At 35.7% G+C, this 11,071-nt stretch overlaps 1 long non-coding RNA gene across 1 annotated transcript in view; it reads left to right on the forward strand.

Moving 5' to 3' along the window:
- Positions 1-10,442, forward strand: part of LOC112636632 — a 58,443-nt gene extending 48,001 nt beyond the window's left edge. Inside the window, exon 3 of the long non-coding RNA XR_003122208.1 lies at positions 10,217-10,442. This is a non-coding gene — a long non-coding RNA (uncharacterized LOC112636632). The remainder of the gene's footprint in view (positions 1-10,216) is intronic.
- Positions 10,443-11,071: the final 629 nt, after the last annotated feature.

Here is an 11,071-nt window from a genome sequence, read left to right on the forward strand (position 1 = left end):
ATCACTGTTCCCCAAAGTCTGTCACCTGGAAACTGTGTCTGGGTTTAAAGGCCGCCATTTCAGTAAAGAATTTACTACCTTATATTTCCAAATAAGGGGGCTTTTATTTCTCTTCATTCGATTCTACTATCTTAATATTTTAACGAACATTTTTTTCCCCAAGGAATGCTTTGTGAAAGAAGTTGTATTCTATTTGAGGGGGTTTCTGAAAAATCATAATAATCAGGTTATGATTAGTGGAGGGAAGACAGCAATTCATAGATAGATATTGGTGCCTTCTCTGGCTGCTTTGCAGTAAGGTCCTTAGCTTCTTTATAAGGTTTTAAAACTCTAATTTTGAGTGTGTGTATAGGCCTACCTTGCAAAGAAAAGCACACAAGCAATAATAAAATAAGAATGAGTAAGGTTATTAAGTGCAAAGAAGATAATGAGAGAGGGAGCCAAATAAGGTCTGGGTTTCCTTAGCGTGTGTCTGTAGGACACAGGCAATGGTAAATCTGTATCAAAAATCAAGCACAGCAGGAGGTGTTCGTCTCCCAGGTAATGGGTAAATGATGAGCAGATGAGCCATCCTTCTATTGATTTAAGCATTTTGTTCCAGCCAGTCACAATTAACTTTGATTTGTTTTTACTTTCCTCTTATAGGTTTGCATTTAAAACACTCTTGGAGCACTAATTGTATAAAATTCTGGTAACTGCACATTCTCTTTTTAGAGAGGTAATGAGTGAATGAATGAAAAGGCAAGGATTATTTGCTATTCTAAGTGAGGACTGTCAGAGCATTTCTACTTGACTGAAATTGTTTTGGAAAGTGAGCTGGAACAAGAATCTTGCAACTAAAATGATGTGACTCTCTATGTGTTTTTTGGATGTTTCTTTTATCAAAGAGTTTTGCAGGACGGTTCTGGGACTTACAAGTTGATTACCATTTTATTTATAAGAGAATAAGTGAATAATATGAAAACATTTTAAGATATGCTTACTTGACTGAAGTAAATGAGAGTCTTTTGAAAGTTCATTTGAAATGATTTGAAATGGGATTTTCCTCTTACCATCACAATATTTTTTCAAGATACAAATTGCCATGTTGTGACAAAATAAATTATTGAAATGCTTTGAAAAGTTTTTAAAAACATGCCTAAGAAAACAATATGTAGACCATTAAAGTTAATTCAGATATCAATTTATTAATATTGCTGCTACTGGAAAGTCCTAAAACATATGGGACATCATTCCAAAACACTTAGGGTCTGTTTTAGTGAGCAGTTCTTTCTTTTTCTGTTCTTGTTTGAGGTGGCACTAGGGTTGCCAGATTTAGTAAACAAAAATAAAGAATGTCTGGTTAAATCTGAATTTCTAATAACTAATGAATATTTTTTTAGGATAAGCATGTCCCATGCAATGTTTGTATTTCATCTGGCAACCTTAGGTAGTACTTTGGTTGGATAGAAATTACAGCCATGCATTAAATATGTAACTGAATTACTCAGAAATTATTATTTTAAAATGATTTTACCTTTTACTGTCAGACTAGATAGACCAACCAACTTGCCCCCTTCAAATAGAAACCAAAAACTTTTTAGCTCCTTAATGCTGAGTTTAATTTCCTGTATCATGTTCCTAGGGTAAGTTGTGACTTGTCATTTTCAGTATACTGTGACGTCAGCCTGACTAATATAGAGACATTAGAGAAGATGGAAGAGTCTAGCTTACATCGATCAGGCTTTGACTAGAGTGTTCGGTGATTATAGGTGTAGAGAATTGAATGATGCAGTGATATATTATGTTAGTGAAGCCACATCTTTTTTTGTGGCAGTATTGTGACTATATAGGTAACCAAGTTTAAAACCCTTGTGATTCTAACCCTGGTAAGAACTTCTGGGAGGGGAAAGATTCTATGCCCTTGCACTTTTATTTTGTTTCATTTAACTTTGGTTACAATAATCTAGTGGCTAGATTAATAATAATCTAGAAACTAAGCCAAAGCGCCAAAGCTACCAGAAAACCAAATATCTGATTTATCTTTGGGAAAGCATTCACTTTTGCTAGTACCATTTTTCACTTTCTGATGCTTTCCATGGCTTATCAGAAGGACTCTTTGTAGAAGAGAAGTTTGGAGCCTCATGCCCCCTTCTGATTTCACTATAGCTTTAGAGGACAGTTCCTAGGAAACCTAGGCTGTGCCAGGCTGTCCCACCTCCACAACACTGTGAATCATCCCAATTTCTGCCTCAGAGCCTTCTCCAGAGCTACAGAAGCCTGCTTCATGATTCCTCAGGCCTAGCACAGAAATATAGGGGGAACTAACACCTGTTAGTTCTGTGTGATAAGGGCAATCTGTGTGATAAGTATTCCAGCCACCGATCTTTTGAACAGGCAATTCTGAGAAGCACTAGGCATTCTCAGAGGTCCTATTTTCCACGGCAGGAATCTTAGGTACCCTTTAGGAACATTATTTGGCTTTTCCTCCAAACCCTCCTTATTCCCGCTATTCCCTCCCTCTTATTTCTAGGGAAAACTAACATGCATCTTATTCCTTGTTTCAGGCTCTGCTTTTAGTGGAACCCCAGCTAAGATACTCCTGATGCTTTTTTCTCTCCAGCACCACAGTTCTCTCCTTCCTCTAGATCTAGATATTTTGCTTCCTGTGGTTCCATCAAGATTTACTTTTTTCCCCATTATCAGTGGAAGAGAGTTCTGCCATTGTATCTACTGGTACCGCTAAGTCATATTGGTTACCAAATGCATCATGCACATTTTCCGCACCCAAACTCTCCTCTTTACACTAAAAGCTATTATTGCCCACTAGATGTGAGAAAATATACTAAAGGTTCCACGCAGATTGTTTCATTTTATCCTCATGATGTCACCAAAAAAATAAAATAAGTATTTCTACCTTACAGATGAAAAAACTGAGGTTCAGAGTGATTAAGCCATTTTTTCCAACCACAAAGCTAGGAAGTGGCAGAAGCAGCATTACTTTCTGACGTATCTGACACGAAAGACCATTGTTTTAACCATGACATCATAAATTCCACCATATAAAGATGTTAGAAATGAGTTTCTTTATCAAATACTAATATGCATGACTAAAGAAACGATTGAGTAGAAGGTTGGGATGAGAGAGCTTGTATCAAATAAAGCAAACTTTTTTTTAAAAGAATGTCTTCATATCTGCTTATAATTGAACACAAATTCTGAAGTATTGGTTCCATCACGAGACCTGGAACTCCATAAAGCTATGTCTGTTCTGGTTCACGATGCCTTACACATGGTAGGACTTGATAAATATACACTGAATGAACTAACTGGAATATCATAGGATATAGCTTTAAATGACCTCAATGAGCTCAAAGTTTCAGTGATTCACTTTATTAAACAATTGACTGTAACCTCTTTCAAGATGATCTGTGACTTGAAAATTTAAAATCCCAGTAGTGCCTCATGTAATTTAAGACAAAGTGTTTAGAACAATGTTATAATGTGGCTCTCAATTAAATATGTTAACTTCAGCTAATTTAAAACTATTGGGAGCAAAGGGAGGCAGAAAGATTCCATCTGATGTTACAGTAGGCACATACTTAGAGAGGTCTGGGAGTGCTGGGCGCAGAGGTCAAATGTAGTAAACATGAACTTCTGTGGAGCCAGGGAGAGGCTACCCAGTAGTCAAAAAAAGATCTGGTCTCCACATGGAAAACAGTGGCAGAGTTAGTAACCCTTCTTTATGATTTAGCTTGGCAAAGTGAGGACCCATGACAGCTCTTTCTGTCTGATTCTCCCTATTTTGACAAAATTAATGTATTTCATAAATATTAAAATTATGAAGTCCTTATGAACTGACTGCAGCTACATTTTTAGATCAATTCTCTAAATCTAACATATTTATCTAATTGCATCCCTTGAAGTAGAGTCAGAGGTTCACCATGCAAATCTTCCCTGACATTTTATTGATAAAACCACTATTCTCTTCAAACTGCCATGATGTTAGAGGTCTGACTCTATGACATTTTCTGAAACCTTCATGAGGTTGTTAGTTTTGAATAATAAAGAAAGATGAGCATATGCAATTTCTACTTGTGCCTTGTGGGTTACTGTTGGGTTTCATAGGCAACTCTACTGACTAGTTATCCCCTTAAGAGTGAAAGCAGAAACTATAGCAGCCCTATGTAATTGTCACTAGAAGAATTGATACCACCAGTGAAAAATAACAAAGTCACATGTAACTTGATCTTTTCAGGGTCACCAATAGGAACCAGTAACAAACAAAAGTAGGTTTTGTTTGTTGCATTACAAGATAGTAAACGAGAGCTCTGATGGTCTGCAATTCAACATGCTGGATAGGAAAATACTTTTAGGCAGATTCGATTGAACTAAAAAAACTTAACATGTCTATAATGCTAAAATTCTACTCAGAGGATTTTTTTTAGTTGGTTGTGCAAGTGAACCAAATTTGTCTTTGCCTACAGATGAAATTATTTTGATTAGCTGAATCCTAATGAATAATTTAAAATGTAAACAATAGAAAATAATACAATTGTTATATCTTTATTTATATACCAGTTACTATGTATGGATCTTAATTAGGATTAGTATTTATAAATTAGTGCAGCTAAGATGAGAATAAATATAAATTACACAACTGATCCTGCTGGAAAAATTAAGACTCACATACACCTTCACATATCTAATGCTAACAGTGGAAAGAGACTCCATTCAGAATATTTCTCTGATCAAACTTAGAAAAGTCTAGGGCATTTTCTCTCAAAATGCCTGAAATCATATCTAATAGTCAATGCCTTGGTCTGTGTATAAGCTTAAATTATATAAAAATAATAAAATTTATAATCTTAAATTACATAAAAATTTATAACCTAAAATTGTATAAAAATTGTAAAAATTCAATTATCTTAAATTATAAACATGCATATGTGAACTAAGAAGTATTCAATATCTTCATTAGGCAGACTTTTGTAGCTTTTAACTTTCACCAATGGAAGCATTCTCTTCTTTATATTAATGCCAAACACCATTTGAACCAGAACTCTTTTTGTTTTTTGGATCAAAAAAGACAGAGTCTGAGGAAGCCACACCCTTTTGTTGCTAGGAGAAACATATTTTCTTCTTAAACATATATCACCTGTAACTGTTGGCAGGGTTGGAACTACTCTCAGAAATTAGGAATAGAAGTGTTATAGATCCCCATCAGCCACTATTCTAATACCAGTGAGACCTTAGGATATAGCCTGACATACATGTGAGACAGCCATCCCTTCTCACCTTTAAACATGAGGCTCAGGAAAATTGCTTCAACTCTGTCAAGTAAGGATGATATTATTTGGGAGTATTGGATCTTCCGTTTAGAAGCATATTGAGGCCAGGTGTGGTGGCACACACCTACCGTAACCCCAGCAGTTTGGGAGGCTGAGGTGGGAGGATGGCTTGAACTCCCGAGGTTGAAGCTTCAGTGAGCCCTGGTTGTGCCACTGCACTCCAACCTGGGTGACTCAAAACAAACAAAAACAACAAAACCAAAAAAAAAAAAAAAAAAAGAGCATATGGAGAAAATAATAGTGGACTCTTTCATGACCTTCAAGCTTTATAAATGACTTTTTGTTGCCCTTTTGACTATTTTGCAAGTCAAGATTGACTTTGATGTAGAGAAGTTATCCCGCTCTTCCTTATTTGAATGATAAGTGGCAGAGTCAGAAGCACAGAGTGAATATTTTGTCTCTGGGTTGTTCTACCTTGGTCCATTTCCCCCTAAGTCCTACACAGCAGTAGGTTCCAGTATTTATTTCACAATTTCTGTTATAATCGTCTCTTTCTTTTCAGTTCCACCAACACCACCCATCCTAATTTATTTTTACAGTATAACTGGATGATTTAAATGGTTTTCTGACTAAACTCTCTGCTTCCACTTCCTTTCACTTGCATGGTTAGATGGATCTTTTTAAACATAAGTTTTGGTTCATCACACCTCTGCCCGAAACTCTCAAAGACTTGCCTTTCCTGAAAGGTATTATTGAAACTTTCTTACTTACCTCATCAGCTTTCAAAATATACCCCAATCTCAGAATGGTAAGAGCATGTATGGTACATTCATTGAAATTATAACATCCATTAAATATAATGATTCTGGCACAGTCATTTATTCAACAAGTGTTTTTCAACTTTCTACTGTGCACCTGCCACTGTGCTAGGTGTTGGGAATACCAAGGTTCCTGTCCACAGAACTTTGAGTCTAGAGAAGGAAATAGTAAAGAAACAATCATATTAATAAATGTGCACTTAAAACAAAAGGAGATAGCAGGTCTGAGAGAAAGGCCTATTGTTCCATAAAAGCACATAGCAAAGGATTCAGACTTTTTTTTTTTTTTTTTTTTTGAGACGGAGTCTCACTTTGTTGCCAGGCTGGAGTGCAGTGACGCGATCTCGGCTCACTGCAACCTCTGCCTCCCGGGTTCAAGCAATTCCTCTGCCTCAGCCTCCTGAGTAGCTGGGACTACAGGCACACACCACCATGCCTGGGTAATTTTCTTTTTTTTGTATTTTGGTAGAGACGGAGTTTCACCATGTTGACCAGGATGGTCTCGATCTGCTGACCTCATGATCTGCCTGCCTTGGCCTCCCAAAGTGCTGGGATTATAGGCGTGAGTCACCGCGTCCGTCTAAGACTTCTTAAAAGAGGTCAGAAAAGATGCTCTGAGAAGGTGATTCTTCAAATGGAATTTGAAGGATGAACTGAAGTCACCTAGGCAAAAGGTGGGGAGATGGATAGATGAAGAATGTTATCAGACAGATGAAACAGCATGTACAAACATCTTGTGCAGGACAGAGCAAATACATTTAGACTACTTAGAAGGAACTTGAGTGGTTGAAGAAGACAAAGAGCAAGAGGAAGAGTCAAGTCAGACGATGCTAGAGAGGCAGGGAGGGGCCAGATTAGCATGCAGGGTCCTGTGTGCCATGCTGTGGATTTTGGTTATTGGCATAGACCAGTGGTTTTCAATTGGGGGTAATTATGTCCCCCAGGGGACATTTAACACTGTCTGGGGACATTTTTGATTGTCACAACTGGTGAGGGTCCTATCGGCATCTAGTAGGTAGAGGCTAGTGGTGCTGCTAAACATCCTACAGTGCACAGGTCAGCTCTCCACAACACATAATTATTTGGTCCATGCCAGGCCCAGTGGCTCGTGCCTGTAATCCCAGAACTTTGGGGTGCCGAGGTGAGAGAATCACTTGAGGCTAGGAGTTCGAGACCAGCCTGCACAACATGGCGAAATCCTGTCTCTACCAAAAATACAAAAATTAGCCCAGCGTGGTGGTGCACGCCTGTGTTCCCAGCTACTTGGAAGGCCAAGGTGAGAGGATCGCTTTAGCCTGTGAAGCGGAGGTTGCAGTGAGCCAAGATTGCGCCACTGCATTTCAGCCTGGCTGACAGAGCAAGACCCTGTCTCAAAAAAAAAAAAAAAAAAAAAGAAGAAGAAGAAGAAGAACTACCTGGTCCAAAATGTCACTAGTGCTGAGGTTGGAGAAATTCTGATATAGACAAATAAAATGTCTTAAGAAGGTGAGAGGTAATGACATAACCCGAGTTGCATTTGAATAGCTCATTTTGACTGTAATGCACAAAGTCATCTGAAGAGGTGGTCAGAAGTGAGTTAATATGGTTTTCGAACAGAGGAGGTGAGAGATGATGGTGTCTTGGACTGTTTTGATGGCAAAAAGATGATTTTTTTTTTTTTTTTTGCCAGGGAAAGTAATTCACAATGCATTCTTAGGGAGCAAAAGTCAGATCAAAAGATGCTTTGCATAGCAAGACCTCATCTTTGTGCTAAAATATTTATGTGTGCATATTTGCACAGGTAAAACTCTGAAAAGCTAGATACTAACATGGTATCATGAGATACAAGATTTTAGTTTATATATCTATTTATCTATCCACTTACTTTTTGCTTATCTTTATAATTTTTCTACAATAAACATGTTAATTTTTTCCATAAAAATTAAGTAAAAATTTCTGACCCCAATCTACCTCTCCAAAAAACTATAGCTCAATTCTACAGATAACTGTGATGCTATAAACACTTACCATATTTTTCTTCAAACATTTTCATAATAAATATGACAGATTATAAAAATAGAAACCAGGGAAAGGCTTAAAAAGGAAATCAAATTTCAAAAACATGATATTCAGTTGTACTAACTGGTATTTACCCTTTTACTTTGATAGAGGAGTGTGGTCTTTTTGTATACCTGCTGATCAAATAAAATTATCATTTCTACAGAGTGACTATTCTTGTTCTTGCAATGATATAATGCCTAACCTCCAAAGTAAAGGGTCTGCTCATGTTTTTCCATAAGCTAAATTGATGTTAGTTATTATAGACTTGACACAAAATCTGCTTGTTAAATAAATGCTGTAATCCTGTACTGCTTCTTTCTAGATATATCTAACTACCTGTTTGATCTTGGCAAATCACTTAATCTCCAGAGACCAGAGTCTCTTCATCTGTTTTGGTTCAGAAAGCATACCATATGATTCTATAATTCTAGTTTTTAAATATTTGGATGGTAAACAATGTCATAGCAATGATGTAGTTGAATAGCCAGTATGTTAACACTGTAAGGTAGAGCAATAGAATTGAGCCAGAAAGTCTCTTTATTTAAGCTGTTCCTTGGTCAATAGCATCTTTACTAGTTACATAATCTCTGCTTGTCAGCAGGGACCTGGTTGTATTATCACATTATTAACTCATTCACTAATAATCTAATGACCTTAAAGAGGAGGGAAACACCTTACATCCAGGCAACAACTTAGTTGCTGGGAGAATCTAGATGATTAACTTTTTTTAAAATTATTCACTTATTCTCTTAGTGTGATGTTCTCCCAACATGATTATTATAATACTGGATATAGTACTTAGAGAATGTGATTAGTAACATAAAATTAGTCCACTATAACTAATCATTACAAAATATTCAAACAGAATGTTCGAAGCAAGCTTCAGAAAGCAATTTCTGCACTCTTGTTATGTGAACTTGAATATTACGTTTCAGACCTTCTTTCCCTAACACTTAAGAGAATTGAAACAAATGATCTCTAATATTTTTCCATCTCTATATTCTATGTATATATAAAATGATGATTAATAACGTAACTATGTAAGAAGCACTATAATTGGAAAGATATATGTTCATTTTTTGACTGTTTCAAAATTTAATAAGTTTAATTTCAGTAGAGTACTAATATTTTCTATGAAACTCTAAAACTACAGTAAGGCTTTGACTAAAACTTATTTTTTGATATACAGGCAAAAAGTAACATAGGATTTATAAAAGGTTTTGGCCTTATTCATATGTGTCAAAAATCCAGTAATAAAAATCAAGACTTGGTTTCTTTGGAGAGGTGTACACAGGCTTTTGTTAGCACCAGGATGATAACAAGGTGTTAGGATCATAGAACGGGGAACCACAGATTGATGTTTGGTACTCTGCCAGAAAACGAAGGGTCGAAAGAACATGCGGATTTATGTACATTGTCAAGATTTTGTTATCCAGTCTCAGGCTGTTTGATCATTTGCCTGGATTCATATTCTATTTTTAATTCTTAACCTCAGACTAATTCTTAGAATAAAAATATTATTCACTAAAGTCAGCTGTGGAATTCAGTAGGTCATGAATACAGATGGTAAGAAAGGTAAAACCTCAGGAAAGATTAGTTTGATCAATAGTAAGAAAATAATTAATTTTAATGTTACTATGTTATATATTATTTGGAACCCTTAAAAATATTCATCAAATATGAAAATATGTTCAGAATATGTTAAATACTGCACAAATCAAACTATTAATTTTCATATTTTACATCCATACCTTTTTTTTTTTATCTGTGTATCTTTGAAGTGGATCACTTTAGTCAATATTTCACACCTGAAATGGCAAATTAATGTTACTGATGTGGGAATAAATTAAGATTTGATGATTCTGATATCTTCTGTTGAGGAAGCAAAGTTTACAAACAATGTTATTAATAATGTTCTTTGGCACTTAAATGTTTTCAATTATCTTATAAATACATATCTTATATATATTGTGCATTTCCATGTTATCTTAATTCATATTTATAACTATGAAATATTTATCATTATAATGTACCAACAATAAGACAATAAATGAAATTAATGTAACATGAAGTGTTTGCATTTTCCAGAGTTTCCAATAGCTAAGAGTGGTATTTGGCTAATGGTGGGCCAAATGAATAAAGAAGACATGCAAAACTCTTGATAGAAGACATTCAAAAATTGATTTGATATCAGATACAAGGAGAAAATATGCCAATAAGAAAATGCATTTTTCAAGATTAAATTCGGCATTTGTTACTTAATAGCATTTGTCATCTTCCAATTTTTCATATGTAGTAAATTAATTTCAAATCATTTCGCTCTTCCAAGTACCTTTGTGTATTGTATTTCTTTTTTCACATCCTTTTGGATAACATTTGAGAAAAAATAAGACTACAACAGTCAATGATTACATTCAGGATGGAAGACAGTTGTAAGACCAAGGAACAGGTGGAGTATGTACGATGGGAATATTCACTTTTTGTGCCACCATTTTGTAGCTCCTCAAAAAAAAAAAAAAAAAAGCAAATGGTGGATATTGTTTCTTTACAAAAAATGGTTCTGTACTGGATCCATCTGTGAAGTATAAACATGTCATCAGCACTCATTTTCCATATCCAAAAAACATTCCTCATGTCCATATTTGATTTTCAAGTGCATCTGTGCACGGATGGAAACCCTCCCAGCATGCTGCTACACAATTGCAGAACCCACACATTTCTGTCTTTGAATCAAGCTTTCATGAGAGCCTGGCCTCCCCTGGGTAGAAGCTTGTTTCGAGGTTGCAGAGGTCCTCTGGGTGACCCCAATAAAAAGAACTTCAATGCCCATGGTAAGGTTAAGTTATTCCTTTTAGGGAGGTGATATTGTCCACAAATTTTTTCTACTTTGTTCAAAAAATTATGTGTGTGTGTTAGAATTTTTCTTTTTATCCCCATGCTACG

The sequence above is a fragment of the Theropithecus gelada genome, chromosome 12 (genome assembly GCF_003255815.1).
Source record: "Theropithecus gelada isolate Dixy chromosome 12, Tgel_1.0, whole genome shotgun sequence".
Classification (NCBI taxonomy): domain Eukaryota; kingdom Metazoa; phylum Chordata; class Mammalia; order Primates; family Cercopithecidae; genus Theropithecus; species Theropithecus gelada.